Source organism: Sorex fumeus, unplaced genomic scaffold (assembly GCF_029834395.1).
Source record: "Sorex fumeus unplaced genomic scaffold, SorFum_2.1 ptg000039l, whole genome shotgun sequence".
Lineage (NCBI taxonomy): Eukaryota > Metazoa > Chordata > Mammalia > Eulipotyphla > Soricidae > Sorex > Sorex fumeus.
Window position 1 is genome coordinate 6106958 of NW_026606096.1, and position 11591 is coordinate 6118548.

General features: G+C 45.0%; 1 non-coding gene across 1 annotated transcript; it reads left to right on the plus strand.

The window, feature by feature from the left end:
* Window positions 1-10701: 10701 nt before the first annotated feature.
* On the plus strand, window positions 10702-10836 carry LOC130028456 (U11 spliceosomal RNA). The gene has a single exon (XR_008793190.1). It is a non-coding gene; the product is annotated as a U11 spliceosomal RNA (small nuclear RNA).
* Window positions 10837-11591: the final 755 nt, after the last annotated feature.

Below are 11591 nucleotides of genomic sequence, written 5' to 3' on the forward strand. Positions count from 1 at the left end.
CAGACTGGAGGCGCTCCAACCTCAGTGCCCAGAGAAGCACCCATCACAGGCCTTGTCTCTCCCAAAGGGAGACTGAGCAAAGGGGTAGGTAGCCCAAGATACCATCAAGCACTACTGGCTTCCATGAGCTCAAACCCAGCTGCTTCCTGCCCGCCTTTGGGGTGGTGCTTCTCGACATGAAGGTCGCCACCACCGACACCAGCAGCAGCACAGGAAGCTTCTTGTTCCGGCCCACGCCTGAGTCTGCCTCCTGAGCTCTGGATGGGCTTCTGGGTCACTGCTCCCAGATGGGAAATAGAACTCTGAGCAGCCTGGGGAGTGTTGCTGCTGTAGCAATTCAGAAAGTGCCACTGCCCAGAGCAGAAGCCCCTTAGCCAACCCCTATGGAGACACATCTGTGAGAACACAGCCCCACCTACGACCGGCCTAAAGTCCACTGGCAGTCTGCAAGAGTGAAGGCCAAGGGGGACCAGTCATCCAAGTTAGCCGACTCATGGCAGCCATTGTGAGAATACCAGTGTCCCTGCCAAATTGCCCTGACATCAGAAATTTAGAAAAAAAAAAAAAAAGAAAGAAATATAGGCACATACCACACACTTATCTCTTCCCTTTGTTGTTTTAGGGACCACTCCCTGTGGAGCCTGGGAACCCCCAGGACAGTCCCCCTGGGACTTGATGGCCATTTGATGCCAGGGACCAAACTAAGGACCTCATACCCACAATCACGTGCTGTAAAGCTTGAGCCACATCCCTGGCCCTAGGCACACCTTTTTCTTGAGGATTTGTTTCAGAGAATAGTAATAACCAGGCAGGATGGGAATCCTGATCTTAACTTGGAAGTTCCGTCCACATAAAAGACTACTGGACATTTTCTACTGCCTCTCCGGGGCGTTTAGACCCCCTGGAACAGCAACCAAGCTCGGTAGGTTCTGTGAGGCCACCTGGTGGCCACAGAAGGCACTACTGACCCAAACCTTTCCCGATTTCAGTGATTCAGTGATCCATCATTCAGTTCCTTTCCTCTTATTTCACAAATTTTTGTTTATGCCCTCTTAGATAATCTTCTTCATGCAATCACACTCAAGTTCTCTACTGGGTGTGGATTTCTGTGTGTTCAGAAAACAAATTATGGACTTTCTTGGCACGCGCATTCGGTGGCCAAGTTGCCTTCCCACCCCAGATGGCAGATGGCCGATGGCAATGGATGGAAGAAGGAAAAAACGGGATCCAGACTGGTTGGTGATCAATTGCCATTTATTCCAATCTAGTCTTCCTCTGCCTCCTTCCAGTCTCACTCATTGCCCATATTTCTGTCTCCTCCTGTCCCTCATGCTCATCTCCTCAAGCCTGGTCTAGTCCAGAGCCCAACCTCCCAGGTTGTGGGAAGCGGTTACAACCGGGTGAGAGCACACTGAACGTATGTAAAGCCCTTCCCTCCAGGGAAGCTCTTCTAAGACAAAGATCTCCTCCTGCTAGGAGATCTGCTCAAGGGCAGAATTTCATCTAAGGGCATATTTCTCCTTTCCTTAGTCCATAAACAGTCATCTTAGATTTACTTCTTAATAATACTTCTAGTCATTTTGTATGAACACAGTAAAAGATAGATTAAGCTGATAGGGTGACTCTCCTGGGGACATCTTCTATAGATCCCAGACTGCAGAGCTCAGGCCAGATTACTCCTTCCTAATCCCGGCAGGATCCTTACCCAGTCGTTTCTCTTTGGATCGTGACAGAATTTGTCCATGACCATGCTCTTAACTTATTATAAGTTCCATGGAGGTTTGCCTGTCCTGTTTCAATGCCAGGGTAGCTTACAGCTTGTCCTGGAGTTGAATCGTTTCCTTCGTCAGGACCCTGCTTTGGGGGTGCTAGAAACTAAGGGCAGCTGAGGCTTAAATTGAGTAAATATGACAGATGCCCAGGAGTAAATATTACTCTCAGTCAATTAACTCCCAAGTTACAAAAGCATAGCATTAACTACTTTCCTGTGTCTATACAAAAAGGACATTGTTCTAAAGTCAACTTACGCAAATGACATAAGGGAAAGAGAAAAGCAATATTTCACTTACAAACACAAAATCCAGAATCCTACAAGGATCTGATCTTACAAGTCACAGGATCTGATTTTGCGATAAAGGTGATTAACAGACAGGGAAAGCAGAGCACAGAGGAGATGTTAAAGATAAACTCAGAGGAATGGGAGTGCCTCGGGAGCACTGTGATAGGTGTAACCCAATAAACCTAAGCTCCCTGTGGCAAAGGAGAAAGGACAAACCAATGTTATCCTACAGGGGTGTGGTGGGAGGGGAACCTGACCACACCCAACTGTGCTCAGAGCTTTCTCCTGGCTCTGTATTCAGGGTTCACTCCTCGAGATGCTCAGGGGACCATATGCAATGCCTGGGATTCCAACTGGTGTGCAAAGCAACTAGGTTAACCCACACATATCTCTCTGGCTCCAAACTCACATCTTTTTATTCTTTTTTTTTCTTATTTTTTTGGGTTTAAACCACACCTGATAGTGCTCAGGTGTTGGTTCTGACTTTGTGCTCCGGAGTCACTCCTGGGGGTGCTCAGGATTAAACCCAAGTGAGTTGTTGCAAGGCAAGCATCTTATACCTTTCTAATCTCTTTCCTCTTGTTAAATTATGTTATGTGAAGATTATCAAACCTAAAGGCTACAGGGACCAGTCAGAAAATATTTTCCCTAAATGAAGAGCCTTCTAGCACACAGCCACATACCTGTGGAGGGATACTACTTTAGAGCTTGGTAGAATATGGGTATTTTTCAGTAATGTTCACTGGCCTGGTGGAATATGGGTATTTCTCAATAATGATCATTAGCCTGGCCACTTATGTTATATCTTGATTTGGTGGGATGGCTCCAGATCAGTGCTCAGGAGTCTGGAAAAGGGGTGTTTTCTCAGCAATTCTCTGCCAAACAGTCCAGCAGGTCATGTGAGGGGCTGAGGATTTGGTGCTACTCAGATCTTGCTCTGTCAGGGTGGTGCTGAGGGTGAAAATAGCTTCAGTCACGTGCAAGCCACATGTGCTTTCAACACTGTGCACATGTGGTAGGGTCTCCAGCCCTTTGGTAGATGCTTCAAAAAAATATCTAAAAGCCTTTGTTCCCTCCCTCCCCTATCCCTGTCTCACTCTCTCTCTCTGTCTGTCTCTGTCTCTGTCTGTCTGTCTCTGTCTCTCTGTCTCTCTCTCTCTCTCTCTCTCTCTCTCTCTCTCTCTCTCTCCCTGTACATTTCTTACATTAAACTATTTTACTTCAAAAATAAAAAGATTCTCAGACTGGAGAGATAGTAGAGGGGTTAAGCCACTTGCCCTGTGAGCAGCCGTGACACAGGTTTGATGCCCAGCACTGCAGCCCCTGCCAGGAGGGGAACCCATGAACCGCACTGCTCAGCCTGCCCAACTTTCTCCTCCTCCCCCAAAACTGAAGGGGACCAAGAGCTGGATGACTGGCTAGAGGCCCTGCCCTCCCATCATGAGGAGGTGAGCTCTATCCCTGATGCCGTCCACTTGCACTGACCATGACCAGACAGCCCATTGTCCATGATCTCTGGCCGTGCCCACGGACATCCTCAACTAGACCATAGCCAGCTGTGTATGTGCAGTGTGATGAAAGATTTCATCCGATCCCAATAAGCATGAGCCCTTCAGTGAAAAAGATGTTTAAGCACTGGACCAAGGCTGCAGCCTCCCCATCAGCGTGTATCAGGATCACCAGTCTAAAGTGTTCCATCCCTGGGGCTGGAATGATAGCAGAGCAGGTAGGGTGTTTGCCTTGCACGTGGCCAACCCAGGTTCTATTCCCAGCATCCCATATGGTCCCCCAAGCACTTCCAGGAGTAATTCCTGAGTGCAGAGCCAGGAGTAACCCCTGTGCATCGCCACGTGCGACCCAAAAAGCAAAAATATAAAATAAATAAATAAATAAATAAATAAATAAAGCGTTCCGTCCCCAAGACCACAGCATGATGTATGGGAGCTCCCCCGCCCCGTCCTGGGGACCATGCATGTGACCTCCAGCAGTGACATCACCCCAAGGCTGAGCACTGCACCCTCTATCACCACAACAGCGACAGAGGGAAGGGGCTAAACAAACGAATCATCCAAACGCAGACACTGCATTGCACACCTGGAATTCATCCTTTTCAAGAGGGCCATCTTCGTGCGTGTCAGGCCCACGCAGGTTAGCGGTGCCAGGGTGAATCTACTCAGTAATTAATGTGCCGATTCTTTGAGGTCACACAGTTGGCCAAAACTCCACATCAGACATCTTAAGTATATGCAATTCTTAGTTGTCAGTTACAGTTCCCTCGAGATGGAAAACTAAAATGTTGACTCTTTTAAATAATAAATGCAGCATGTCCTGGGCCCAACATCCCTGAGGGCCACCAGTTCCTGAAGTCGGGTAAAGACAGCTTCTGGAAGCTCTCTCAGGCTCCCCACAGGGAAACCCCAGGGACCCCAGGGACTGTCGAACAGGACAGAGGAAGGGAACGGGACAGGAGAGGACTCCTTGATTTTTAACCCACATCAGGCATTTAGAGCGTTCGCACCCACAGCCTCTGTCTCAGTCCCAGGGAGCGCCCAGAGAACCACACATTCTCTCAACACGGTTCCATATATCACCTGCGCTCCACATGCTTCCATCAAGCACCAGGATTCTGGATAAATTCAGAATGAGTTCTTCGTCAATGGAATTGTTTTTCTGTTTTGTTTAATTACTAGGATTGTGACAGTATTGTTTTGTATCATTTCCAATGCAAATGCACGCTTTCTGCCTCCTTGTGGATTAAATTGGGTTTTATGAACTAGCCCGGGATAGCTAACCAGACCTCAAAAACCATTCCTATGGGAAAATATGTGCCCAGCTCCAATTTGCGGCTTTTCAGATCAGCCCTGGCGGGCAGGGTCTGCTCATACACTGAAGACTGCTGGGAAAAAGCTCACGGCATCTTGTTTCTTTTCCATCATTCTCCCTAGAGTCACAGACTCAGAGAGTGAGATGGTCCCACTTGGTCCGCCCCTGCGTTTTGCAGATGACGAACGTGTTTACATGCAGGATGGAGCAGTGTACCCGGGTTTACACAGTCACCTGAGTCCCCAGATTCTGGAGCAGAGCTCACAACCTTTGCACATGATGGAGAATTCTATGGGTACAAGGAGGTCAAAGAAGAAAAGAAGTAAAAGCAAGCTGCCAGTATTTATTTAATAATAGCGTGCTCCAGGCACCATGGGAGGCACAGGTGTGCATTTAGCCACCCAGAAGCCCTGTCAGGTGGAACAATATTAACTCCTTGAAAATTAAGCTGTCAGGGGTTGGAGCAATAGCACAGTGGGTAGGCGTTTGCCTTGCACACAAGCTGACCTGGGTTCGATCCCCAGCATCTCATATGGTCCCCCAAACACCACCAGGAGTGATTCCTGAGTGCAAAGCCAGGAGTAACCCCTGAGCATCGCCAGGTGTGACCCAAAAAGCAAAAAAAAAAAAAAAAAAAAAAATTAAGCTGTCAGGGGCTGGAGTGATAGTACAACAGGTAGGGTGTTTGCCTTCCATGAGAACAACCCGGGTTCGATTCCCAGCATCCCATATAGTCTCCCGAGCACCTCCAGAAGTAATTCCTGAATGCACGAGCCAGGAGTAACCCCTGTGCATCACCGGGTGTGACCCAAAAAGCAAAACAAAAAAAAAATTAAGCTGTCAGTTCTAAGTCACACAGTGTCAGAGCTGTCTCACTTAGTGTCGGGAGGGGCCAGAGTGATAGTAAGAGGGTAAGGTACTTGCTTGGCACATGGACAACCTGTATTTGATGCCCAACACCCCATATAGATCCCTGAGCCTCTCCAAAAGTGATCCCTGAGCACAGAGTCAGAAGGGAGCCCTGAGCCCAGTCAGGGCTAAAAAACCAAAAAACTGAAAATGTTCCAGGGAATTCAGGCAGCCACATTCTTAATCAAGATGCAATTTCAAATTTGCGCAATTGTTCCCATGCCCACCAAGCCCACACAGGAAGCCATTGGCTACTCAGCCACATCTATTCCTACCCCTCCACGTCCCATCTCACAAACTCTAGATGGACATCCTTCTTTCCCTGTTGTAGGATTGACACCTAAGATGACGCCACATCCGCCCACCATCTACTTAAGCTCCCACATGGCCATGATCCAGAGACACACAAACAAATCTCAGACCCTAGCAACTTGCGGCAGAGATGGCCTGAGACTTTGCAATAGGCCTGGCACACTGGGTAATTCAGGTTCAGTCCCCAGCACCCCATTGGGTTCCCTAAGCTCCACCAGGAGTGGTTCCTGAGTGACAAGCCAGGACTGTGTCCTGATCACTGCTGGGAGTGACCCCAAAACAGAAATAAATTAAAAAAGGAAATTTTCATCATAAAGAGACTTTTCTTGAAAACAAGGACTCCCTAGGGAGTTGTAAATAGTTCTAACTTAGGTATCAAAGAATTCCAGTAGCTGAAGGGCTAAAGAAATGGTCTCTTTTAACTGTCCCCTTATGTGTCGTGGCATATTATTCACATAAACAAAACATGAAAACAAAGTAAGTGTCAAGTATCTTGCACAGATTAATGGATGAAGAAAACATAACATATACATATGCAATGGGGTAAAACTGGCACTTTTAAAATAAGAAAACCCTGCCTTTTGCAACAACATGAATGAACTGGAGGGCATTATGCTAAGTGAAATAAGTCAGACTGAGAAAGGCAAATACTGTATGGTATCACTTACATGTGGAATTTTAATAAGTCAAACTCATAGAAACAGGATAGAATGGTGGTTGCTAGCGGCTGGAGGGAGGGTGGGGGTAATGGAGAGGGGTTAGCAGAATCACAGAAACTTTCAGTTATAAGATGAATAAGGTCTGAGGATGTAACACACAGCATGGTGACTATAGTTAATTATCCTGCATTGTATACTTGCAATTTGCTAAAAGAATAAATCTTAAGCATTCTCACTTCAAAAAAATAAAAAGGTACCTATAGGAGGTGATGGATGTGTTAATTACCTTGATTGTGGTATTCATTTTACAATGCATGCATATATCAAATCATCATGTTGTACACTTAAAATATATTGCAAATTATTTGTAAATTATGCCTCAATAAAAGTGTGAAGACCAAAAAAAAAAAAAAGGAATGCTCTCTTGATCAAAATTACAGGACAGGGACTAGAGAGATAGTATGGCAGGTAAGGTATTTGCCATCTACGAAGTTGACCAGATTAGATCTCTGGCATCCTATATGGTCCCCCAAGCACCACCAGGAGTAATTCCTGAGTGGAGAACCAAGATTAACCCCTGCCCCCTGAACATCACTGTGTATGGCTTAAACCACCTCCCCACCTCCAAAAATAATTACAGGACATTGCTGGAAATGATACATCTAAGGATGTAACATACAGCATGGTGACTATAGTTAATTACCCTGCATTGTATACTTGCAGTTATCCAAAAGGGCAGAGCTAAGGGGACCAGTGGGCTGGAGCTATATCTTATGTGTGCATGTGCACAGTTTGCATCCTTCAATGGAAGAGTCAGCCTGTCAGCCAAAGGTAGGCTGAGAAATGCACTTATAATACATGGTCGGAAAGGATATGATGGCCTACCTGTTCTCTTGTTTTTCATGAGTCTTGCCATCTCTGGACTTAGATATTTGGATGCTGGTATAGTTATAGATATCTGGAGAGATAAGCATGCATGCCGAGTTACATGCACACATAAATGTTTGAATAAGGGTCCCCCAAAGAAATAGAACCAATAGAAGATATAGACAGATGATAGGTACAGAGAGGGACACGGACATGGATATGAACATGGATATATAGATAAATTGATGCTTGCTTCTTATGAAGAATTGGCTTGTATGTTATGGAGAGTGAAATGCCAGGATCTGAAATCTGAAATATGGACACCCAGTAAAGCTGGTGGAGTAATTCAGTTCGAGTCCAAGGACTTGAGAGCCAGAGAAGCCAATGATATAAATTCTAGCCCAAGGGCAGAAGATGAGATGTCCCAGCTCAGTCAGTGAAAACAAAGAGAGCTAAATTTCCCTTCCCTCCTGTTTGGCTCTAGTCAGGCCCTCAGTGATGATGATGAATGATGCTGACCGTATCAGAGAGGGCAGTTACTTTACTGAAACCATCCATTCAAGTGTTAATCTCATCCAGAAACACCCTCACAGACACCACCTAAAATTAATGTTTCATCTCAGCGACCCAAAGCCAGTCAAGTTAATGGACAAAATTAGCTATCACTCACACACACACACGCACACACACGCACACACACACACACACACACACACACACATCAACATACTTGCTGAATCTCAAATGTATTCTTTAATGCAGATTATGGCTTAAAATGGCTTAAAAGGGGCTGGAGCGATAGTAAAGCGGGTAGGGCATTTGCCTTGCATGCGGCCAATCTGGGTTCGATCCACAGCATCCCATATGGTCCCCTGAGCACCACCAGGAGTAATTCCTAAATGCAGAGCCAGGACTAAAGCCTCTGCATTGCCGGGTGTGACCCAAAAAGAAACAAGAAAACGACTTAAAAACAAGACACCAGAAAGTCTCTAAGATATTGATATTGCTTCAAGTCACCATTTGCTGTCACAGAGAACTGAGACCCAAGGAGGATGCAGCAGAATCACTCTCCTGGCTAGAACAGTCCATACAGGGGCCATGTGTGTCCTTCTGAGCCAACATAATAACAAGAAAACACTGGGATTCTTTGCACTGCACAGCCCAGGGCTGGGAACTTACCTTGTGTTCCTTGGGCAGAGAAACACAGGGCAAATCTGACCCCACAGTATTCAGAGCATTAGGCCGGTGCTCTGTGGACACCTGTCACTTCTAGAGGATGACTCCTTCACCCCTAGCCCCTTTGAAGAAGCTCCCACAGCCCATTTGCTCTCTGCTCCCACAACAGCACCTCGTCTCAGAACAGGAGTAAAACCTTCACCCAAGGTTTTACTTCACCTCCAGCACCACGGAAGCTCATCTACGGGCGTTGCTCCAGACACTCATAAATAAATCTCAAAAGAGACCACGCAGCCACCAAAAACCTTCAGACACCCAAACATGGCTGAGGCAAAAAGTTTTATTAAAGACAAGTAAGGCATGATGATTACCATAACGAGCTCCAGATATAAAATAAAATTTAATTCGGTATACTTTAGATTCCAGAGTTGAGAACTTACTTATATAAATGAGAATAAGCATTTTTATTATATTGTATTAAAAGGTTTTGTTTTCCCTATTTACATAGGTTTAAAACATATAGCAATCACAAATTGGCTCTTACTGATTCATTTTTTTAATCTTTACTTTTATAAAGTTGTTCATGATAAATATCACATTTAATTTTCCAAAATCAATCCCACCACCATTGTATCTTCCCACCACAGGTATTTCCAATTTTCCCAACCACCACCCAATCCTGCCCCAATAGCTAGCTCTAAATAATTTATTTTGTGTTACTTATTATGAATAATTTGCTAAAAATGATCAGAAAAGCTTTCCTTAGAAGTGTGTGAAGACTGTTGTATCTCACCCTGGAACCATTAAGCCCTTGTATAAGAGATTACAAATATGTTTCAGGTTAAGCCTTGTGTGTTAATATTCTCTTAATCGAGATTGGCTACCTTCTCCTTTATAGCCCATCCAATGCTACTACTAGTATATCAGTGGTGTAGAGTTTGAGATGTTGCACTCCAGGAATTCTAAAATTTTGAATGGAGGTGATACAGCTGGAGTTAAATTTTTAACTGGATGATGACTTTAGGGTTCAAAAGCGTCTCTGCAGCTTGTTGATCTCTTTCGAGATTTGTTTATAAGTCTCTGGATCATGACAAGTTAATGACCTTATAATGGTGCCAGAGACAGTTCATGGGCAAGGCTGCCAGGCTCCCAGAAGAGCAAGGAGATGGGGGGAGGCAGCCCATCCCCAACTCTGTGAGAGCCTGGAGATTTCGGTCACAAAACCCATATACCTGAGTTTTTCCTGGATTCATTCCTGGATGAGGTTCGTCCCGAGACTGTGGAATCTTATTGGAGTGTGCTGATTTGTTTTCTAATATTCTCTTTGCCATCTTTTAAAGTTTTGTTGGAACAAGGAATATAAAGTAAATTTGTCATGTGCCTAAGGGGGCAAGTGGCGGGATGGAGGGAAAATGGGGACATTGGTGGAAAGAAGGTCATACTGGTGGTGTTGGGACACTAAATGCCTGAAACGACTGTATAATGAACAGCTTTGTAACTCATAGTGTTTTTAGTAAAATTTAAAAAAAATTTCATCCAAGCTCTAAATTACTCTCGCACACCGTTTTCTTCCAGATGATTTGCTCTGATGATTTGCTAAAGGCAAAGGAAAGTTTAAACTAAAGGCAAAAATTGTTCATTGTAGAGTCTTTTCCTGGCCAACCAGTCAAAAAGCACTGAGGGTTGTGCTAAGGGCACAGTCCCTAGGGGTGATGGTAGTGGTGACAGTGTTCTTGTCACCCTGGTCTCCTCTCTTCCTGGGCAGGGACCTCCACTCTCCTACTTGCAAGATTGCTGAGGGGTTTGACAAATAAGATTATAATTAAGAATTTTCTTTTTTTTAACAGACTTAGTGAAATTCATACTTAAAAAATACGTATAAATTTTGTCCCTTCAAAGAAGTGCTTCTGCCGTGAGTGAGACACATAGGGAAGCTCACTTGCTCTATGTGCAGAATCGACATCAAGAGATTTCAGAAGCATAATTTTTTGGCAGGAGGACAGCTGGTGATCTTGGTCCTCATGCATCCCCCCACCACCAAAAAAATTAATAACAATTGTCCCTTCAAAACTATAATCTTGGGAGACAAATCACTTTTTTTCAATGTTGCCTTCCATTTCCTTCAGTACCTCTGCTTTAGGGATAGAAATGGTTACCAATTAAAAAATCTCATTCATGGATCAGGCACATTCCACCCTCCACCCAATTAAATCCTACAGAAGCACTGTCCCCTCTAGACAAGGCAATGCTAGTTTTGTTCTATCTGAATCAAACTTCATCGGTGGCCATAAAAACTCTAATCCTCCATTTCAGTCATCACACTTGGCTCTAAATGACTTTAGGCTGTTTCCAGAAATCAAATCTACACTTGAAATGCAAAGAGTGACCCCCACAGAGAACAGTTAAGAGTGTGTCATATGCTCAGTGGGATTTCCCAAAATGGAGTTCCAGGAATATTTTGTACCATGGCAACATCTTTGCAGTAAATTCACAGCCTAGGATGACTACTATGATGAACGTGTGTGTGTGTGTGTGTGTATGCATGTGTGTATGTGTGTGTGTACGTATGCAAATGCGTTTCATCAGTCAGGGTTCCTTAGAGATGCCAGTTATACTTCCAGAAAGATCTTTCTATATGCCTGAGTGGATCCATTGAGCAGGAAAAATCAGGAAGATGGGGTCTTAGGAGTTTCCTTTCCTCAAAGGTGAAAGGGCACAGGTGAAGGGGCATGGCCACCTTGTCCCTTGAGCCCTCCTCTCTGGCCGGGCACCTTCCTTCCCATCCC